The 5,773-nt window shown below is 38.6% G+C and overlaps 1 non-coding gene across 1 annotated transcript; it reads right to left on the bottom strand.

Moving 5' to 3' along the window:
* Positions 1–5,027: 5,027 nt before the first annotated feature.
* On the bottom strand, positions 5,028–5,133 carry LOC126065216 (U6 spliceosomal RNA). Its single transcript, XR_007514767.1, has one exon. It is a non-coding gene; the product is annotated as a U6 spliceosomal RNA (small nuclear RNA).
* Between the last annotated feature and the right edge of the window lie 640 nt (positions 5,134–5,773).

Genomic DNA, 5,773 nt, shown 5'->3' with positions numbered 1-5,773 from the left:
ATAATGTGAATCTCACTGTCTTAAACCTGGGCTGTCATCTTGGGAGAATGTAACTCCTGGGTGGCTGTATAAAATGTTTCAAAAGCTCCTGTCAAGAAGAACCTTTGTGCTGCCCTGCTGCCAGGCTGGCAAGCTGTGATTTCATATTCTTCTGAAGAGACAATGCTATGCTAAGCATAGCCTGTGATGGCTTTGCAAGTCCGAAAATTTAATTACTACTCAACCCTGGTCCGTAGCCACTAATAAACTTTGGCCTCTATACACTTGCCTATTATAAGTGAAATCATACAATATTTGTCCTTGTGTGATTGACTTATTTCACTCAGCCTAATATTTTCAAGGTTCATCCATGTTACAGCATGTATCAGGACTTGGTTTTCTTTTACGACTGAGTAATATATTATTGTACATATGTACATTTTATTTATCCATTCTGTTGATGGGTGGAAGCCCTAGTGGCTTAGTGGTTAAGTGCTATGGCTGCTAACCAAAGTGTCGGCAGTTCAAATTCACCAGGTGCTCCTTGGAAACCTAATTGGGCAGTGGTACTCTGTCCTATAGGGTTGCTATGAGTTGGAATCAACTCGACGGCACTGAGTTTGGTTTTGGTTTTTTTGGTTGATGGGTATTAAGGCTGTTTCTACCTTTTGGCTCTTGTGAATAATACTACAATGAACATTCCTGAAAAATGTCTATTTAAGGGAGCCCTGGTGGCACAGTGGTTAAGTGCTGGACTTCTAACTGAAAGGTCAGCAGTTCAAACCCAATAGCCACTTCACTGGAGAAAGATGTGCCAGCTTGCCTCCTTGGAAACCATATGGTCAGCTCTACTCTGTCCTGTAGAGTCACTAGAGTTGAAGTCAACTTGAGGGCAATGGGAATGGGATCTATTTATATTCCTGGTTCAGTTGTTTTGGGTATATCTTAGGTGTGGAATTGTTGGATCAAATGGTAATTCTATGTTTCACGTTTTTAGGAACTGCTAAATGGTTTTTCACAGTGGTTATACCATTTTACAATCCTACCAGTAAATTTTCACTTAAAATTTTCAAGGTCAATAGCAAGCAAATATATTAACTTTTTTCCTCTAAGGAGTATTTTTTCTGTTTTCAATTTTAAATGATTGTAATTATTGTGCTTGCTTAAACTGAACCAAGTACAGTGTGGAATCACTTTACTAAAAAAAGCAATTTGTCTTTTCAGCCCTAGCTTCAATGCTCCACCTAGAAGTTGATCCAGTAGCTGATCTTTATCAGGATTGGCTGGCAGCCCCATCAATTCCGACCTCTAACAAGGGACTGTCTAGGAAGGCCCCACCCAGGAGTTAACCTTTACCAGGATTGGCTGGTGGCTTCTGCCCAGCCTGACCTTTAAACAGATTGGCTGGGGGGCCTGCCTGGTGACTGATAAAAACCCTATAACATGGAGGCTGAGATGGAGGTTCTTGATAGACAAGTGCCAGGAGAGGAGCGCTTCCTTTGGATGCTGGGGACATGCGCTGTGAACATCCCAGACTGAGTAAACCCACGGCAGCGACAGGGGCAGCAGCTGCAATGGTGCTAGAAGAAGTGGAGACAATGAGCAGACTCCGATAGTGGCAGCAATACATAAAGACCGAACCCCAGCCAGGAGCTGAGAGGAGTGACCAATAGTTGAACCAGCCAAAATGACATCACTGAGTTTCCTTTTTTATAAGCTTCCTGATAGGCGAGAATGAACGTTGGTTTGGGGGCAGGTTAAGTAGGTCCCCTTTAAAACATAACCCCTTGAGAAACTGAGGCCTCCTGCTGAGACCCCTCCTGAACCTCCTCCTTTGCATATCTTTGCTTCTCTTTATATCCTTCCCTGACATTAAAGTTGTTATTGCAATTATGTTGTTCCCAGGAGTTCTCTGTGACCCTTTCAATCAATTATTGTGCCCAATAGAGAAAGAGTACTTTGGGGAGAACAGCTGGTGTCAGAAATAGCGGCGAAGTTGGAGAACAGGTATATATTGAACCTCCTCATAGGAACCCCTCTGTGCTAAGTCTTATGGACAGGGTTATCATTACACCAGAATATCATAGATTTAGTGTAAAACTGTAGACATAAGTATATTTTTAGCTTGTGGCTATGTTTTATAACAGCAAAAGTAAACACATGTGGAACAGAAGGGAAAAAGATATCAGGTAGAGTATGAACGGTGTAGAGGAAGAGTTGGGGGATGACATGTGGTCACACAGAACGCACTTCCTCCAGCATTAACTGTAATTTATATAGTAAAGTTCAGTAGATTCCACCAATTAAACCAGGTTTTAATAAAAATGTCAGAATAGAGTCATCTTCAAAACTGTATGTCGGAGAAGAAACATCTTAGTAAATTAACTTAATAATAAAAAAGTAATTACACTAGTGAGCAGACTTTGACAAAAGTTAGATTACAAGACTGTTTAGGAGGAGAGAAAAAGTAATAAAAATAGATCTAAGTACTACTTCCTTTTTCAGACTTGCTGTGTGTTTAAAAATTTGTGTCTTCATGTATGTCTCAAAATCATTTCTGAAGCAGAATTGTCATTATCAAAATGATGAAAAATGAATCCTGCCTAAGATACACTCATCTTAACCACTTACATCATTTTTTTACTTTTTTAAATTGCATTGAAACACAAACCTCATCATCTTTTTCTCTCATCGTTACCCATCTCTGCACTTCACATACACCCTTTGATATTTTCTGAAACAAGCGCAGCCTAGAGGAAAAGAGTCAGGCAAGTAATTATGCTGCTTTCAGTACTGTGTACTTGTGAATTGGCAGTGGTATCTGTTTTTTTTCCCATAACCTGAGTTTCGTATTCCCCTACTGAATTTTCTTCACACCTTTAATGTGTATTGAGTTTTATCACAGCAAATACTGCCTTGAAATGAAGTACAATCTCTTCTTTGAATATCCTCAAAATGCTTGGCCTTGTGTAAACAAAAAAACAGAACCATGTAGAACGAATGTGAAGCTACAATACCTGAACTTTGTTGCTCCACAAAGAAAAACACAAATATTTTAGAATAAAAAATGGCAATATAATCAAAATGTAGACTGGGGTCACAGAAAGATCAACCAGGAAAATTAGAAGAAATTTTAACCTGAGAAGCAATACATAACCAGTACATGGATAATTCCAATGTTTCCTTAAACAAATGATTTAGTGTACTTTCAAAGAAAATACCTACTACTTGTTTAAGAATGCTGCTTCTTAGGTGGACAAACATCTTGATACCAAATATAAATGGAAGATATGCAGAAATATATACCTTTTATGAATGTATTATAATGATATGTTGTTCATAATTTCAAAAATTCTGGTTTTCTGTGCTGTCTAAATTTGTATCAAAAGGTTCACTGGAAATCTACAAATGAAAAATAAATGTACTTATGGTCTCAGCTCACATGGAGCAAAAGAGAATGAAGAACACCAATGCCATAAGGTAAGTATGAGCCCAAGAGTCAGAATGGGCCACATAAATCAGAGACTTCATCAGTCTGAGATCAGAAGAACTAGATGGTGCCTGGCTACAACCGATGACTGCCATGACAGGGAGCACAATAGAGAATCCCTAAGGACCAGGAGAGCAGTGGGATGCAGACCCTAAATTCTCATAGAAAGACCAGACTTAATGGTCTGACTGAGACTAGAGGGACCCTGGAAGTCATGGTCCCCAGACTCTCTGTTAGCCCAAGATAGGAGCCATTCCCAAAACCAACTCTTCAGACAGGGATTGCACTGAACTATAAGGCAAAAAAAAAAAAAAAAATTTTTATTTTTTTTTATAAGGCAGAAAATGATACGGGTGAGGAGTGAGCTTCTTGGGTCAAGTAGACACATGAGACTATGTGTGCAGCTCTGGAGGGGAGATGTAAAAGCCGAAGGGGACAGAAGATAGATGAATGGACAGAGAAACACAGGGTGGAGAGAAGGAATATGCTGTCTCATTAGGGGGAGAGCAACTAGGAGTATATAAATTTGTAAACTTTCACTTAAAGCACAAAAAATATATAAAAAAATAAAATAAATTTACCTAAAAGTTCAACATTGTCCAATGAAAAAGAAAAAGGATGGTATATCAATTAATAAACATGGAATATTTAAAAATAAACAACATTTTACACTATTTTACCTGAAGATGGCACTTTTTTTTTACAAATAAATGTTGCTTCATACAATTATGAGAAAACGAAACAAAAAGCAAAAAAAACCCAAACAACTTTATATCCATTTTTCAGCATTAAAAGAGAGAACACTTGAAATATGCAGATTTTTCTTTTAAATAGTATATGCATTCAGATTTTGTTCTGGATATTACACTCAGCCTTTTAAATAATTGCATTTATAGCAATGATGTAAAGTTCATGATAATTGAGTCTTTGTTTTCCTTGTAGCATTCATTTTAATGTCTGTACTATGTCATAGCCCTTTACCAAAAGGACTTTCTACTGCAGAATATTAGTGGTACGAACAAGTAAAATTAATGGAAGAGAAGACTGGATGGCCCCATTAGAAAATGCTATTCACTTTTAGGATGAAGATGATTGCTTTAAGATGATAATGCTGATAACAGAGAGCTCAAATGCTAAGATGAGACTTCAAAGGTAGGCACTAACATATTGTAAAGAGTAATTTGTTTAGAACTGATATGAAATTAACCTTCGGCTCTACCCCATTCCCCCAACTCCATTAACAGTCAACACTGAACTAGTGTATTAAAAAACAAAACAAATTCTAATGCATGTTTTGCTTCCCCCACAGCCTTTCTTCTGGGACCTCTAGTAGCTGTGAACTTATCTTTAGAATTATCTCCCAGTAGGAATGCTATTTTGAAAATAAGCACTTAGAAGCAGTCTGAGAGACCTTTAGAACCTTTGATTTCAACTCATGGCGACCCTATGTGTGTCAGAGTAGAAATGCGCCCCATGGAGTTTTTTTTTTTTAATTGAAGAATTACAGTCTTTATAGGGCTCAGACCAGGAGTCTGTGGGCCTTGAGGACCTGTGTGTGATGAATATGGAGCTCTTCACAAATTTGCATGTCATCCTTGCACAGGGGCCATGCTCATCTTCTCTGTATCATTCAATTTTAGTATGTATGCTGTAGAAGCGAGCACTCCATAGGGTTTTTAATGACCGATTTTTGAGAAGTAGATCCCTGGCCTTTCTTCTTAGATACCTCTGGTGGACTTGAACATCCAACCTTTCAGTTAATAGCCTAGCACATTAACTGCACCACCTGGGGATGTATCGGTTTGTGTCCCCATACGATAAACGGATTGTATCTTTAATAGGGTAATAAAGAGAGTTTCATGAAGAGACCATTTCAAAGATGTGGTCTGGCTTAAGGAAAGATAAAGAATCATTGCTGTCCCTGTGGGAAAAGGACTGCTAGTGGAAGCAGTGGTTTTAGGGAGAGGAAGGCAGCTACTGTCACACTGTCCCCTGGCAGGTAGAAAAATAAATATTCTGATGCTCCTCTCCTTCCACCCCCTGATCATTACTCAGGCTCTCTTGCCTCTGGAAGCCAGTGGACAAGAGATCATGCGAATCAGCCTCTACAGGAAAACATCAGGACAGAAATGGGTGGAAGGTGGAAAAGAGTGGAAAAAAAGTATCTAACATGGTTAGATGGTGTAACTGTGGTCCTTCCATCCATGAATGCCTTGAAATATTTCAGCTCCCAGCCTTCAAATAAAAATCTTGTCAAAAGTCAAATAACTGCAATGGAAATAATGGTACCTACTATGAATATTC

This window comes from Elephas maximus, chromosome 21 (assembly GCF_024166365.1).
Source record: "Elephas maximus indicus isolate mEleMax1 chromosome 21, mEleMax1 primary haplotype, whole genome shotgun sequence".
Lineage (NCBI taxonomy): Eukaryota > Metazoa > Chordata > Mammalia > Proboscidea > Elephantidae > Elephas > Elephas maximus.
The sequence above is the reverse complement of the archived record's forward strand: the minus strand, read 5'-3'. Positions and strand labels throughout refer to the sequence as shown.